This window comes from Megascapheus bottae, unplaced genomic scaffold, assembly GCF_031878675.1.
Source record: "Megascapheus bottae isolate mThoBot1 unplaced genomic scaffold, mThoBot2.hap1 HAP1_SCAFFOLD_45, whole genome shotgun sequence".
NCBI classification, from domain to species: domain Eukaryota; kingdom Metazoa; phylum Chordata; class Mammalia; order Rodentia; family Geomyidae; genus Megascapheus; species Megascapheus bottae.
The window spans coordinates 2418471-2435781 of NW_028327483.1; the positions used below are offsets into that span (position 1 = coordinate 2418471).

Consider the following 17311-nt stretch of genomic DNA (forward strand, 5'->3'; position numbering starts at 1 on the left):
CTCTAGCTTTGAGAAATCTTAAGGACAGTGTTCAGGCCATCAGTAGCCAGAAGTGGCAACAAAACAAAACAAAACCACCCATGTCCCATCAGTTCAGAGGAGGGAAGGAAAGCCTGGGCATTCTAGCCTCAGGGAACTGAAACTCTGGAACATTTTGGGGGATCCCTCCACTGCGACACCTCTACTCCAGAAGATTCAAAAGTGACAAGTTCCTCAGGAACCAGAAATTCATCTTTCACTCCATGCAAGGGATCTGAAACTCCAAGAAGATCATTGCACTCACTCCCCAAGTAATCCACAGGACTCAACAAAGAAATAGTAAGGGGAAAGCTGTTGAGGGTGAGGATAGCAGGTAAATTGAAAAACAGATTGTCTGAGAAAAAATACCAGAATCAGCAGGTTGGGGTTATGTTGGGGAGCAGAGGTGAAGAGGGAACAAGTCCTACCCAAGGCATCACACCCTGGATACAGACATGCAGACAGGGTGCTTTCCAGAATGAGAATGCTTGATCAGGTCAGGGGACAGGAGTAAGCAACAGAAAATAGTAGACATTTTAAATAAAGTCTGGAAATTTGAAGCTAGAGTTCTGGATTGGTTATCAAGAGCCCTGGGTTCTAATTCTAACTCTGTCGAGTGGATAAATCTCTGTCCTAGGTGCCTCAGTTTACCCCATGTGTCATTAATACTAACAGCACTAATAATAATAATAATAATAATAATAATAATAATAATAATAATAATAGGAAGAAGCACTGACTCTTCCAAAGTCATCTCTGAGTACACAGATATGAGGAGGAGAAGAATGAGCTGCAGGTTTGTAGTAAAACCATTGCTGAGGAGGTGGGTGTAGCGTCCCTGGCCCCACTACCTCAAGTCACTCACTTCACAGCCCCGAACCCAGTTGGGCTGCTGCTGCAGAGCCCACAGTCCCACGTAGGGCAGGAAAACCAGGGACACCAGTGCAGAGCCACCAGCTGGAGAAATTGCTTCTCCTTCTGCTGAGTTGGGGCCTGCCAGCCTTGCTTTTTCTTGCTACTAGGTGGAGTCGGTGCACACTTGGGCTGAGGGGCAATGATGAAAGTAGCAGGAGCCAAGCCCTGAGTCCCAGGCACTCCAGCTGCCCTTCAGCTGCTCACTTCTGGTGAATTGGATGCTACCACCAACTCGCTGGGGTGGGATGAATGTGGAATCACCGTGGCCAGTGCCAATGTTGGGCACTATGGAGTCACCACGCTCAGGATTCTTTCTTCTCCACTTAGTAAGTTATACATGCTCCTTCTTGTGGAAGGTTCCAGTCTATCTGGGTGTGACTTGTGGACTCCAAACATCAGATCTCCCACCTTCTACATGGCGATGGTGCGTCCCGCTTCTCCCCAGCTGACCCCAGGTGAGAAAAAGCCCTGGTAGGGTTGTTGGGAGGCAATGGGTGCTTGCTGGGCACAGGTGAGTATGGTGATGCTTTTGATGGGACAGCTCACAGTCCCCGAGTTCAAGCCCCATGAGCAACATAAACACACACACACATACACAAAGTAGTCTCATCTTGGCTTTGTTAACTGGGTAGTTAACTCGTAGCCTCTTGAATATCTTGACTTCTTTGTACAATCCGGATACCAGGTCTTTTACTTATCTATATGTGCAAAAGCCTCCTCTCAATCTGCAGGGTGTCTTTTTTTTTCATGTATTTGGGTCACATTATATTCACCAGATAGAAGTTGCTTTACTTCACAAACATTGATACCCTTTCTCATGTCTTGGTCCCCATTTCCCTCTCCGACACTGCCCTTCATCTTGTTTTCCTCCCTTCCCTATCTGACTTCAAATAACCAAACATGCATATATACAATATAACAGATTGCCAGGTGAAATACTGTCACAATATGAGATAACCAAGGGACAGCAAAACAGATGAGAGATAACATAGTAGTTTAAAGACAATCATTGGAAAGACAGTCAGTGGCGGTTTGGCTGCTGGGGTCCTGCACCATGGGGCCAGCCTTTTCCCCATATGCGTCAGCTGAGGAGCTTCAGGTTTGCGAGCCGCCTCTCCCACCTCCATCTACTCCTTCGTCTTTGGACGCATTTTCCTCCTGCGTGAGTGTGGGCTGGAGGGCTCTGAGTTGGAGTGGTGGACCCTCTGGAGGAGGTGGCATGGCAGATCAGAGACACATTGTTTTCATTAACCAAACTTCTTGAGGCCGCATCTGCAGTATCAGCTCAAGTGGAAGAGATTGCCATTAAATGTACAGAAAATGCACACTTCCTTAAGACTTGGAGAGACCTCTAGAAAGAAGGCAATGATTCTCTGAAACCTGACAACTGACTACAACTGTATAATTCACCTTCTCATATGGATTTGCACATGTGCGGCATGTATAGGACAATCTCCAGCATTTCTGTGTAGTCAGTATAAATTTTTTTCTTCTTTTTCTACACCTTTGTGAAAGCATAATATTGATATGATTTTTTTATGTTAACAAAGATGTGTTTATCCTTCCTTTCTGTTCTTTAAACATTTTGAGATTCCTTTACAAAAGTGAATTCTCTCAAAAGATAATTTTAATAGTGCCTTAGTATCACCAGATAATTGTTTTGAAAGATGGTGCATGTCAGAAGATCATGTTACAACCCAAGCGATATGACTAAATTTACCCATGTAAATCAGCTCCCAGTTCTATGAAAACAGAGACAAGTTTATGACTTCCAGACATACAGCACCTGACACTGTCACCTGACACTCCACAGGTTTTTTGTTGAGTAAAACACTTGGCAAACATGAAAAGCTTCCCCCCTCTTTTTGGGGGGCATGAAGACTAAGATCATTTTCCTAAAAAAAGATGTGTGAATCTGAACTAAAGGGAAAAAATTCTCCCAATGGACTTGAGGTGTGTGTGTGTGTGTGTGTGTGTGTGTGTGTGTGTGTGTGTGTGTTTTAAGACAGGATCTCACTATGTGGACAAGGCTAGCCTCATACTGTAGTTTCTCCAGCCTTAGCCTTCATGAGTGCTAGGGCTGCAGGTGTATACCACCATCCCCAGCAGGGTGAATTGAATTTTGATAACTTTTTGTTGTTGTTCCTGGGGCTTGAACTCTGGGCTTGGGGGATGTCGCTTCCATCCTACCCCTGGAGCCACAGCACTACTTCTGCTTTTCTGGGAGTTAATTGGAGATAAGTCTCTTAGACTTTCATGTCCAGGCTGGCTTTGAACTGTGATCCTCAGAGCTCAGCCTCCTGAGTAGCTAGGATTTCAGGCATGAGCCACTGTGCCGGCTGATGATAACTTTTAAAATAGAGAAGTAAATTTTCCCATTGTGTGATGCTTTTTGAAAAAGCATTTACTTTAGAGAATAAAAGTATGTCTAGAGAAAACATGCCCTTTATCCCCATTTTATTTTCCTGATAATCATGGGACTTAAATTGGCCATACTTATAATTCCTGAGCTTTTTTGCTCAAGGCTAGAGCTCTAGTATTTGAGCCATAGCTCCACCTTTTTGATAAGATTTTCTTGGACTTTCCTACCTGGGCTGGCCTTCAGTAGAGATCCTGAGATCTCCGCCTCCTTAATTGCTAAGAATACAAGGATGAACAAACAATGCCCAGCTCCCAACTTATTTTTAAGGTTGATTGCCTTCACAGTTAATATTTCTCACATTTGATGTTTTCATGTTTGAATTACATTATCTGTGTTATTGCTTTTTAATAACTTCAGAAGAGACTTTGTTTCTAATGTATTAAGTGATATAATGTTTTGTATGATTTGATCTTACTGACCATGTTTCATTTTAACTACCTATCATGTCAAGAGTGACATCATATATTTATTACTTTTGAGCATCTTTGATGTATTTTAAGTCTTTGTAGATCTCTTGATGTATAAATAATTATATTTAAAATCCACACAGTGGAGCTGCAATAGGATCCAAATGGGTGGGCAAAGAATAGTAAGAATTGTTTTATTTAGCATGTTAGGCCCTAATTCTTGTTTTTTTGTTTGTTTGTTTTGTTTTTGGCTAAAAGCCATATATTGATGATATAATTTCTTTTTTATATATAGTTTAATTCAGAAGCTTTTATTATTGGATTTTATTCATTATGAATAAAAATACTGAGCTTCTGAGCAAATTTCTGATGAGAAAAATAAAGCATGCTTAAAAATCAATTAGCTTATTGATAGACTAGGTGAAAATAAACATGGGTCTCTGAGATTTAGTGTATGTTGGGGGCCGACTGTGGGGTCACTGACCTTGGACCTGCACAATTCAGTACACAAGGAAGTAAGCTGTTATCATGATTTTGGGCTGTGTCAATCACTTCTCATTTAACCTATTTGAGACTTGATTGCTGTTTTGTATGAATGTAACCCCTGGTAGTGTTCTAGTCTTAAGAAAGGTATTTAAGGTTGGAACTTGAAATAAACTACGCTACATTCTTAAGCTCGCCTTAGGCTGGAGTCTTGGGCTGATGACTTAGGCTGTAGTCCTCCCAACCCCATCTTTTTTGTCTTCTTCTTTTCCCAGTCTTCACCCTCAAGGTCAGGAATCCAAGTTCGCTGCTGGCTAGCTTCAGAAAAAGTGACAACGAGAACCAATATACTCAAGGACTGGATATCATGTATGAAAGTTTCTTGCCCAGTATTTCCTAATCATGTCATATGTAAAGAAATTATCAAAAATCATAATAAGCTAGACAGGATGGCTCAGGCCTGTAATCCTAGCTACTCATGAGGCTGAGATATGAGGATTATGGTTTAATGTCAGCCCAGGAAATACCGACTGTGAAACTCTGATCTCCAACTAACCACTTGAAAACCAGAAGCGGCAGCGCTGTGGGTCAAGGGATAATGTGATAGCCTTGTGCTGAAGAGCTCAGGGACAGCACCTAGGCCCACAGTTCAGCCCCAGAACTGACCAAACAAAAAAATCAATAAGCCTTTCAGAGAAAAGCATAGCATCTCAGATATAAGGGAGGGAGATAAAAGGTTCATTCCAGCCAGATTTGGTGGCTCACACTGTAAACCTAGCTGCTCATGAGGCTGAGATCTGAGGATTGAGGTTCAAAGTCAGCCTGGGCACTAAAGTCTGTGAGACTTATCTCCAGTTAACCAGCAGAAAACCGGAAGTGGCTCCAGTGGTAGAGTGCTAGCTTTGAGCTGAAGTGCTCAAGCACAGCACCCTGGCCCACAGTTCAAGTCCCAAAACTGAGATAAAAAAAGATTTATTCCACATTGTAATGGATAAGCTTTGGAAAGACAAGTCTTAGGTCCCCTGGACATGTAACCTAGACCTACTGAGAGGAACTTGTAGGATCAGAGAAGAGGTAGGAATTGAAAACAACATAGGTGATACAAAATGAAAAGTATAAACAGACTGGTTTGAAGCAATCAATCAAGCTTCATATCAGCATAGACCTACCCCAAACTTCATTCTTCTACCCCATCCACATTCACACCGATTGCCCCAAACCACTGCCTCTTTGAAGAGTAATGAAGGTGCTGTGCTATGCACTAGGAAACCCCTGTAAGGAAACTTGGCACTAGTTAGCTGAAGAAATTATAAAGGAAAAGGCAAGTCCAGGAGTTTGGCCGAGTGGTAGAGTGCTTATCTAACATGCATGAATACTCGGGTTCCATTCCACAGTACTACATACATAAAAAAAGCCAGAAGTGATGCTGTAGTTCAAATGCTGAGAAAGCCCAAGGGCAGTGCTCAAGCCCTGAGTTCATGCTTAAGGACTGGCAAAAAAGAATAAAGAGAGAGAATATGAGAAAGAGAGAGAGAGAGAGAGAGAGAGAGAGAGAGAGAGAGAGAGAGAGAGAGAGAGAGAGAGAAAGAAAGGAAGGAAGGAAGGAAGGAAGGAAGGAAGGAAGGAAGGAAGGAAGAAAGGAAGGAAGAAAAGTAGAAAAAAGGCAAAGTCAAGTAGAACACAGCAAATGCTCAAGGACAATGCCCAAGTTATGAGTTCAAGCCACAGGATCCACAGCATAAACAAATAAATAATTTAAAAAGAAGCCAAAAAAAAACCCTCCTTAAGGTTTCATAGGTAGAATTTTGGAACCTCTGGAAAATTTATTGTATATTTTGAGAGATCTAAATTGAGACAGTGAGGCTGAGATTTTAGGACTGTGGACCGTGGTTCAAAGCCAGCTTGGGCACTACAGTCCTTGAGAGTCTTTTTTTTTTCTTTTGTGGGTCATGGGACTTCAAGTGGGCTGGGGCGCTGTCCCTGAGCTCCTCAGCTCAAGGCTACCACCCTATCCCAGAGCCAAGCCCCACTGCCCATTTTCTAGAAATTAATTGGAGAGAAAAGTCTGAATAAATTCTATTTATTACATAGCCATAATAACCCCCAGGAATGGGAACTATCATTATCCAATCATTTTTCTTTTTTCTTTTCTTTTAGTCAGTTGTCAAGCTTGAACACTTCTCTTGGTTGCTGCCCCTGAGCTTCTTTGTGCTCAAGCATAACATTCTATGACTTAAGCCACAGCTCCCTTATGCCTCATTCTGTGATTAATCAGAGTTAAGAGTTTCAGGAGCTAACTTTGAACCACGATTCTCAGATCTCAGGCTCCTAAGTAGTTAGGGTTACAAATGAGAGTCACCAGCACCAGGTGTCTGTTAGGTGATTATCTTCAATTAACCACCGAGATAGTTCAAAGTGAAGCTGTGGAGCAAGCAGCAGAGCACAGCGTTGAAAAAAATCAGGGACAATTCCAGACCCAGAATTCAAGTTTCTAGGACTGGCAAAAAATAAAACAAAATAATAAATAATATCTATATATATATTTGCCTCTTCTAAAAGGCAAAGGGAGTTCCTTGAGCCCTTAAAGTTTTTTCAGATACAAATAAAGGCTAAAGCATTACGGTTTAAGCAAATATCAGTAAAAGTTAAAAAAAATAAAAATGGATTTGTAAACAAAATTTAAAAGTAAAGTTGTCCTAAAAGTTTGTTTCAAGGGAAAAAAAATTAGGACTACCAAAATAATTGCTTAATTGCTATTTAGCTTGCTCTTGTAAGTCTCCTTATAGCAATTTCCAGCTGGCCCATGCAAAAGGGCAGCAATCCTTATTCAGATGTACCTTTGGCTCTTACCAGGTTTTGGGTAAAATCATGTGCCCTTCTAATGCACAGGGTAGGCTGACCAGACGTTTCAGCAGATAAAGACTGCCTTGCTGTCAGCCCAGCCCTAGGCCTTCCTGATGTTGCCAAACCCTTATGAACGGAAGGGAGTGGCAAAGGGGGTCCTAACTCAATATCTGGGACCTTGGAAGAGACCAGTTGCATACTTATCAAAAAAACTAGATCCAGTGGCAGTAGGATGGCCGCCTTGTCTGAGGATGGTCGCTGCCACTGCACTCTTGGTCAAGGATGCAGACAAACTAACTATGGGGCAGAAACTGTGTGTGACCACCCCCCATTCAATAAAAAAAAAATTTAAAGCAGCCACCCGACCAATGGCTCAGCAATGCCAGACTCACACACTACCAGAGTCTGCTGCTCAACCCGCCTAAAATATCCTTTCAGGCACTGCAGACACTCCATCCAGCAACCTGGGTGTCTGATCCAGACCTGGAGGCCCTGTTGCACGACTGCTAAAAGATATTGGCATAAGTCCATGGGACGAGAGAGGACTTGATTGACCAGACACTACCAGATGCTGACTTGGTATGGTTCACAGATGGGAGTAGCTTTATCTCCCAAGGACTTAGGTATGCAGGAGCAGCATAGTGACTGAGACTAAGGTGGTCTGGATGGTGCCAGGGGACTACTGACTACTGAAAAAAGGGGGCCAGACTTGGAAACCAGGTAAAACATGGGGCCTCCGGCTTTACAAATGCTACCTAAAAAGAGATAATAAAAATAGAGCTAAGTTTTTAGGAGTTATAAAGTTAAATTTTAAAATTAAGGTACTAAACCACTGAAGATCAACTAAATCATAGCTAAATACCCTGTCAGGCTCTACTGGATGCTGTAAAATAACCTAGATATTCCAGGTAAGATCATGCTTGGAGACTATTTCTGTGTTGACCACCTTGTGCTTTAATTGGAGTAACGTGGCCTTTTGTAGGACTCATTGATCTGAAAGCTGCAGTTTTGAGCCAGCCTGGGCAAAGCAAAGTCCCTGTGAGACTGTGGTGTCTAATCTGGCAGCAGAGTGCTATTAAGGCAGAGTTGCTTTGGAACTCGAAGCGGCAGAGTGCTAGCTCTGCGTTAAAAAGCTGGGGGACAGCACTCAAGCACCAAGCTCGGGACTCACTGTGGCAGAGTGCAAGCCTTGAGCTGCAGAGCTGAGGAGTGGCACTCAGGCACTGAGTTTGGGACTTAAAAGTGGCAGAGTGCTAGCCTTGAGCTGGAGAGCTGAGAGACAGCACCCAGACCCTGAGTTCAAGTCCAGCAACCAACAAAGTAAAATGCCAGTGGGATGTTTATCCCGGTGTAAAGAGACACTATTGGGATGAAAGCAAGTAAGCCACTACTTGGATGGCAGAGATGGTGTCAGATCCTAGAGTCACTCGTGCTTGGCCATTCAATATTAATCAGAGCCGGGAGGTCATAAAATAGTTTGTAAGCATGCCTTACTAATGCCCGTGCCTTGCATAACTGGGCAGAAACTTGTCAATCATCTGTGATAGTGGGTAGTTTAAAGTCCTAACTGAGTAAAGTTTGATTTGCCACCAGCCACAAATTCAGGAAAGTTTGTGGATCTGAGGCTTATGTCCCCATTGATCTGTATATAGGCCTACATAGGTAACTGAGGCATTGTTGGGGTCGCAGGGATTAAGTTCCCCAGACATTCAAAAAAATACCTTTGTAAATGGGTGCTAAGTAAGCTACACTATTGTAGCCAAAAAATTTGTACAGTTGTTAAATATTGTATATGTAATCCTGGCAACCCCTTGGTAAAATCGGCTAAGCTTTTAGGGTCCCTGGCCAAGGTTAGAGACAACGCCCCTGAGTCCGCTTAAAAAAGTTACAGAAGCTGAATCTCTGCCCATCAATCTCCTTTAGATAAAGGGACCAGAGTCATTTTTAAAATTAAAAAATATAAAAAAGAGTAGTAACAGATGTGCAAGAGTGGAGACTGCACTTATAAAAAATGGCTACAGGTTCAATTCTTCTATGCCTGCCTAAAAAAATCCTAGCCTCATTTAAAGAAAATCTGGTTACTAAAAGTTGTCATCCTGGTAAATTATTTTGGGGTCTCGCCTTCTACTGTCTTAAAAACCAGTGGGGTGCCAGCCTGCAAAAATGAGTGTGCTCAGGTAAAGCAACCAAAAAATCATTGGAAGACTTCATCAAAGTTAGGCCTCAAGGCAAGCTTCTCTAACCAGTCCATATAGAAATTTGCAGGCGACCCAGCAAAAGGTGTGACAGTCCATTGAAACTGCTGAGAGACAAGGTTGATGCCACACATCCTGTCCTGCCTGATTCCACCACTCCAAAGCTGCTTCCTGAAAGGACTGGAACTAAACCTTTGGTGGTGGGACATTCTATCTGTACTAAGTTTAAAGTCCTCTAGGTTTTTACAGCCATTATGGTGACTCTGAATGGGTAAAGGGATTTTTCCATCCAGTGCTGAACAGCCTAGAGGTGAGAGGTGCAAATGTAAATAAGGGCTCAAATAAAAAAAAGAGTAGTAAAAGTTTTGGGAGAGGAGTAAAAAATGGTTTATAAAGGATAAAAAACGATATGTTCATATAAATTATAAAAGATTTAAGTATGTAGCCAACGGTATGGGCATTATCTTAAAAATAAAAATTACAAGTAAAATTAGTAGGTATGTAATTGAGTTAGCCATGATGCAAGCTGGGTCAGGATTGGTAGACTGGTATAAAACTATTCTTTGTGCCACCTGAGGGATTATTAAGCATGCTTCCTAGTTGTGAAAGCTTTTTCTTTTGTGCAGAACTGGGAGGGCACACTATATGCCCCTCCAAACCAAAAAAATGTTGTCTGCCCAAGTCTGATAACAATTGTTGGCCCCCAAACCATGTGTTTTCTCATCTGGCATTGTTAACCATGATTCAATCCAGTCCTTACAGACCTTACAAGCTGATTTGCGGACATGTTCATCGTCTGGTTTCCAGTATCCTGGCATTCAAGTGTACCTGCACTGTGATACCCAGCACTCCAACCACTGTAAAGGTAGTGGAAAAAGACCTACTGGATTCATCACTCCTGTGGAGACAGCGTATAAAGACTTTGGACTTTCAGATTCCCAGAAAAACAGACTTTAACATTATTGGGTCCCAAAAAGAATGTTTGTGTGTCACCCTATGTCACTTTTGAGCAAACCATGCTGGAGTAATAAAAAATTAAAATAAAATAGTCTGGCAACTGTCAAGAGGAGACTAGATAAACAACAACAACAACAACGAAAAAGAGACAAGGGTCCTGAGGATAATACAAAAGGCTGTACAACTGGTCCCTCTGGGAAACTTCTCTAATCTCAGCCATTATTGGCCCACTGGTAATTATTGTAATGTTATTGTTAATTGCCCCTTGTGTAATTAATGCGATGATATCCTTCGGAAAAAAAGAGGGTTGGAGTTATCAAAATGATGATTCTAAACACCTGGTATAACCCCGTTTATACTGAGATAAATAGTCAAAGATTTGACTAGACTTAAAAAAGGGGGGGGGAATGAGGAGCATAGAAAATATCTATATATTTTCTATAAACCTGTGTTAGCCATTTGTATTTTTATACTTGTATTCATTTGGATGGTTATACTTGTATTTCCTTAACTTGCCTTTCTGCTTCTGTATATCTGCTTGCTAAAACCCTGAGAAATGCAACTGCTGTCCTTGTGGCTAATCTACAACCACCCATTTGTCCTTGGTTCCCAGACTGAGCTACACTGTAGTAAGGAGTATACACATTCCAAGCTGAGAGGTAGATAGAGTAGCCATCTGGTACCTGCAAGGTCGGACCTGCGAGGGCCAGCAAACTAGGGCAGATGTCAACCAATCACAAAGCCGTCACCATGAAGATCCCCCTAGACTCATATCTGGCCTAAAACCATCCTCCTAAAATTACAGCCAGCTAGACTGACCAATGATTAGCCACAACCCCTTTCTTGCTTTGTATTGCACCAATCATTTAATGGAATTATAGTATAAATTTCCCGCGTGGCATATTGATTTGTTGCTATTACTTGCTGGGGCCTTCCCCCTACCAAAAAATGTATAAAAGGGGCTGTAATCTTGTGCTCGGGGCCTCTGGTCTGCACTCAACTATGAGTACGCAGAGACCCATGCTGGAGCTCGTCAATAAACGACTCATTGCAATTTGCGTTGATCTTTGGTCTCTGGCTATCAAGGGGGTGGCTTCAAGTTTCTGGGCACAATACCTCCACATGGCAGAAACTGGTTCCTGAAGCTCCTAGAGCATGTTGGCTGGTTCTCTACACTAGGAGAACAGGAGCTATGCATTTATACTCCATGACTGAGTGATTCTGCTGTTAACCTTTGTGAGCTTGTTATTCACTTTTCCTAGCTGTAAGATAAGCACTTTAAAAATTGTAGCAAAATTGTGAAGTGTGTGTGCCTGCCTCGAGGCTTATTATAATTACTTTTTGGGGGGCAGATTTGTTTCACCTAGAGGAATTTCTGCTCTGCTACTGCCATAATATCCTTCTTAGCACTGCTTGCTTGAGTTCACATGTTCATACCCAACCTGTGTCTATAGCCGGTTCTACATGGGATATTGGAGTAGTGTGTGCTGGTCCTATGTTTTTAGGAATGGAGCCTGACAATGTTTGAAGGAGGTCACCCTATGAATAGGAGTCTGCCTCCTAAAGGACAGACTTCACCATCTCTGACAAAACCTAAAGAGCAGAGGCAGAAAAGCACAGGAAGAGGAAGATATTTTTAGCTTTCCTTGCCTTAAGCAATAATTGGTTTTGCATCCCAGAGCACAAGATTCATGAGGTACTCTCCTCCAACACGCTTAATCACTCAGTAATGTTTGAAGGTTTAGAACAACTTTTAGGAAAGAAAATGAACTGGCCTGAGGAATACGCCACAGCCAAATTATTAGCCAGGACATAAGGTCATGGTTTGGAGTGCAGGAATAACTGTCAAAACAAAGTATCTATGTACTAAGCACTAATTCTATTCTGACAAATTATTCAGCTTCTTGCCACTCTCACTTCCATTACATAATCTCTCAGAATTAGCCCAAATGTCCCATCTATGGAGTTGCTGATGCTAGCTCTAGCCTGTTGGCTCGTTCTGACAGTTTAGAAAGTGTTCATCAGAGATCTTTGCCTTATAATTAAATTTATAGAAGACTTTTGGTGTGGTAATGTATCTTGGTCAACGTTGTATAATTTGTAGATGTTACCTATCCTTAAGGTTTAGCTACTGTTGCTGTTCTTTCTGCACAGTCTGCTCAAAGAAGTATTATTTCACTTAGAAAATTCTATTTGGAGTTGAGTTCAGTAAAGCATAAACACTCCTTTAAAATGTCTTATAGAAAAGTGTGTTTATCCTATTTTATCTTATGGACTCCCCGTGGCTTTTGCAACTTTAAAATGTAACTAACATGGACCTTTCCCACTTTATTCTTCTGTTCTTGACAAATTACAATTTCTCCATTAGAATTATGAGCTTGTTTTACATCACTTAAAATGAGACTGACTAAACGTGGATTCTCAAACAATGGATAAAATATAATTTAGGGTCAGAAGGATAGCCTGGGGGGAGAATGCTTGCCTAGCATTCATGAAAACCTGAGTTCGATTCCTCGGTACCATATACATGAAAAAAGCCAGAATTGATGCTCTGGCTCAAGTGGTAGAATGGTAGTCTTGAGGAATGCCCAAAGTGCTCAGGCCCAGAGTCCAAGCCCCAAGACTGGCAATAATAATAAATAACTGGCAATAATAGTAAATATATATATAATTGAAATATAAAATAATGCCCTTTATTGTGTACTACTCCTTGTTCCTGAACTCATGGTTTGGTCTAGATACTGACCATGTTTGTTCAAGACTAATGTAGGACCACTTAAACCATATCTCCTCTTTTAGGTACTGGTGATTATTTATTGGAGAATTGAGTCTCTCAGACTTTCCTGTTCCAGCTGACTTTGATCCTCAGTTCTCATACCTCTGAATAGGTAAGATTAGAACAAGGAGCCACCAAAGCCCAGTTAAAATATTAACTTTTTTTTCTTTTTTGCCAGACCTGGGTCTTGAATTCGGGCCTGAGCACTGTCCTTGGTCTTTCTCAAGTCTAGAGCTCTACCATTTGTGCCACAGCACCACTTTTGGATTTTTCTATATATGTTTTACTGAGCAATGAAATCCAGGTGTTCATACCTGCCACATAAGCACTCTATCAAAGTCCTGGACCACAATACTGACTTCTAAAAACATTCTATTTCTGATAAAACAACCTGAAATAAGCCTGGTGCGGTAGTTCAGGCCTGTAATCCTAACTACTCAGGAGGTTGAGATCTGAGGATCTTGATTCAAAGCCAGCCCAGGCACAAAAGGACCTGAGACTCTTATGTCCAATTGAACTCTAGAAAATGGGAAATGAGGCTTGACTCAAGGGTAGTGCAGTATCCTTGAGCTGAAGAGCTCTAGCACAGTGCTTAGGTACAGGTGTAGGGTTTCACAGTTGTAGGGCCATAGTCTTCAGCTGATAAACTCAAGGAAAGCACCCAGGTCCTGAGTTCAAGTCCCATGATTGACTAAAAAGCAAAACAACAACAACAAAAAAACCCCCAAATCCAGTATTTTTCATCCTCGGTTGAGGATGGTTGGTTGGGAAATTTTATATTGTATGTTTATTATGTGCTGTATCTCCAGGAAGTTGTCCAGGGTTCTTTACATGTTTAATCAAGAAATAAATTGCTTTTATAATGCTTACCAATTAATGGAATGTGGATTGGTCCTAGGTGAAGAGTTTAAGGCTTTATTTGAAATACAAAAGATTCTGCTCCTATAAGAAAGCTTTATGCAGGGCCAGGAGTTTGGCTTAGTGGTAGAGTGCTTCTCTACCATGCACGAAGATCTGGGTTTGACTCCACAGTACCATATTCATAGAAAAGCCAGAAATGGTGCTATGGCCCAGGTGATAGAGCGTTAGCCTTGAGGAAAGCCGAAGGATAGTGCTTAGGCCCTGAGAACAAGTCCATGACTGGCAGAAAGAAAAAAAAAAGAAAGAATGCTTAGCCAACATGGTGTCTCACGCCGGTAATCCTAGCTATTCAGGAGGCTGAGATCTTCGGAGTTCAGCTCAAAACCAGGCCAGACACTAAAGACTGTGAGACTCCTCTCTCCATGCAAACAGAAGTGGTGCTGTAGCTCCAGGGGTAGGGCAAGTAGCCTTGATCTGAAGAGTTCAGGGACAATACCCAGGCCCAGAGTCCAAGCCCCATGACCGACAAAGAGAGAAAGAGAGGGGGGGTAGAGGGAGGGAGGGAGAGAGAGAGAAGAGAGAGAGAGAGAGAGAGAGAGAGAGAGAGAGAGAGAGAGAGAGACCTTTGTATTATGTTTGTTGGTTTATTTATTATTAATTTCTTGTGTGGGGGGGGCAGTTATGGGGGTTGAGCTCAGCCTGGGCCTTGTCCTTGAGATCTGCAGCTCAAGACTACTACCCTACCCTCGAGCCAACCCAACTTCCCTTTTCTTAAGGTTAATTGGAGATAAGGGTCTCAGGTCCTTTTGTGCCCAGGCTAGTTTTGAATCTTGATCCTCAGATCTTAGCCTCTTGAGTAGCTAGGATTACAGGCGTGAGCCACCGAGCCCAATTGTATAATATTTTGAGCAGGAAAATCTGGGGCAAAATGACACAGGTTCTTTCCTGACCACCTAATTTGCCTTCTCTTCCAGCCATGCTTTCAGAATCTTGTGTTCATTCTCAACAGCAAGAAAGAATGAAAAGATTTCTGGTGAGTTGCTTTTTCTCACTTTGTTTTACATTTCATTTTATTAAGCCAAGGGAGTTCAAGATCTAAAAACCAAAATATTCAGCTTCTGGGACATGTGCATAAGTCAGATAAAGATGGTTTAGCAGACTTTAAAATCTTCACATTCTAAGTTGAGTGCAGATTTGCTTCAGCTACTTTGTAGGGTTTTTTTTTGCTGTAAGAGAAGGTCAGGGCCAGGAGTTTGGCCTAGTGGTAGAGTGCTTGCTTAGCATACATGAAGACCCTGGTTTGATTCCTCGGTACCATGTACATAGAAAATAAATGTCAGGAGTGGTCCTCAGGCTCAAGTGGTACAGCTCTAGCCTTTAGAAAGTCCAAGGACAGTGCTCAGGCCTTGAGCCTAAGCCTAAGACTAGCAAAAAAAAAACAAAAACAAAAACAAAACAAAACAAACAAAAAAAACAAAGAAAGAAACAGTCACTGTTGTTACGTGATTCAGTGACACCTAGGAGGTGTCATCTCATGGAAGGTGAAGGTACGGTAGTAACTGTTCAGAAATCACATCCTCCTGAGTAACAGTATATTATCTGTTTTTGATATTTTTATTGTAATTAATAAAAGGGTTGCATGATATTTGCCAGATATAATGTGCATTAATTCACATAAATTGATACCCTTTCACATGTCTTGGTCCCCATTACCCTCCCCCACCCCCCATCTTGTTTTCCCCCCTTCCCTATCCAATTTCAAATATCCAAATACAAATATATCCAATATATCAGATAACAAAGTAAGATACTGTAACAATATGAGATAACCAAGGGACAGCAAAAGAGCTGAGAGATAACATACTACCTTAAGAACAACAATCATTCATTATATGGCTTTTGTTTTTATATCCTAGAAGTCCTTTCAGTTAGCGGCAAACTATATGGCCTTATGTATCAAGGTTTTGCTCCATTGCAAATCTCTGCTAGGAGAGCCCAAGGTTTCTACTGACTATGACAAATGAGGGAAACCATTGTGCCTAAGTTCCTTTAAGTCTGGCTTACTTCACTTAATATGATTTTTTCTAAGTCTTTCCAATTCCTAACAAATGGGGCAACGTCATTCTTTCTGACAGCAGCATGGAATTCCATTGTGTATAAATACCACATCTTGTTGATTCACTCATCAACTGAGGGATATCTAGGTTGGTTCCATATCTTTGCTATGGAAAATAGTGCTGCAATGAACATTGTTGTGCTAGTGGGTTTAGTATGCCCTTGTTTCTGGATGATTTGGTAAATGCCAAGTAGTGGAATTGCTGGATCATAGGGGAGCTCTATGTTTAGCCTTTTGAGTTACTGCCATACTGCTTTCCATAGTGGTTGAAGAAGTTTGCACTCCCACCAACAGTGTAGTAGTGATCGCTCCTGGCCACATCCCCTCCAGTATCTGTTGAGATTAGTTTTCCTGATCCTGGCCATTCTAACTGGAATGAGGCAGAATCTTAGCGTTGCTTTGATTTGCATTTCTTTTATGACCAGAGATGTTGAGCATTTCTTCATGTGTCTATAGGCCATTTTTGTTTCTTCTTCAGAGAAGACTCTCTTTAAGTCTTTGGCCCATTTTTTAATGGGATGGTTGTTATTTTGGAGGTTAGATTTGGAGTAATTCAATTTTTTGAGTTGTTGATATATTTTAGATATGAGACCTTTGTCGGTTGTTTGGTTGGTGAAGATCTTCTCCCACTCTGTAGGATCTTCTCCTGATTAGTTTACTAGCTATGTCCTTTGCCATACAAAAGCTCTGCAGTTTAATGCAGTCCCACTTATCCAGGCTTTCTCTGATTTGTTGTGATTCTTGGTCCTTATTAAGAAAGTTTGACCTGTGCCAAGGAGGCCTAGTGTATCGCCTATTTCTTCTTGTAAAGTTTTCAGTGTGTCAGCTTTTACCTCCAGGTCTTTGATCCATTTGGAGTTAATTCTAGTGCAGGGTGACAAAGAAGGATCCAACTTTAGTTTTCTGCAGGTGCTTAACCAGTTCTGCCAGCATCACTTGTTAAAGAGGCTATCTTTCTTCCATTCTATTTTTTTTGGCTCCTTTGGCTCCCTTGTCAAAGATTAGGTGGCCATAGGTCTGTGGTTTAATATCTGGGTCCTCAGTTCTATTCCATTGGTCTTCAGGCCTGTTCTGGTGCCAGTACCAAGCTGTTTTGATAATTATTGCTCTGTAATAGAGTCTAAAGTTTGGTATTGAAATTCCTCCTGTGCTGTTCTTTCTGCTAAGAAGTGTTTTTGCTATACGGGGTCTTTTATTATTCCATATGAAATTTTGAATTGCCTCTTCTATTTCTTTAAAGATTGACATTGGGATATTGATGGGTATTGCGTTGAATTTGTAGATAGCCCTTGACAAGATTGTCATTTTCACAGTATT

The 17311-nt window shown here is 41.6% G+C and overlaps 1 pseudogene; it reads left to right on the forward strand.

The window, feature by feature from the left end:
• Positions 1 to 1987: 1987 nt before the first annotated feature.
• Positions 1988 to 2324, forward strand: LOC150039748 (uncharacterized protein C4orf46 homolog pseudogene; annotated as a pseudogene).
• The last annotated feature ends 14987 nt before the right edge of the window (positions 2325 to 17311 follow it).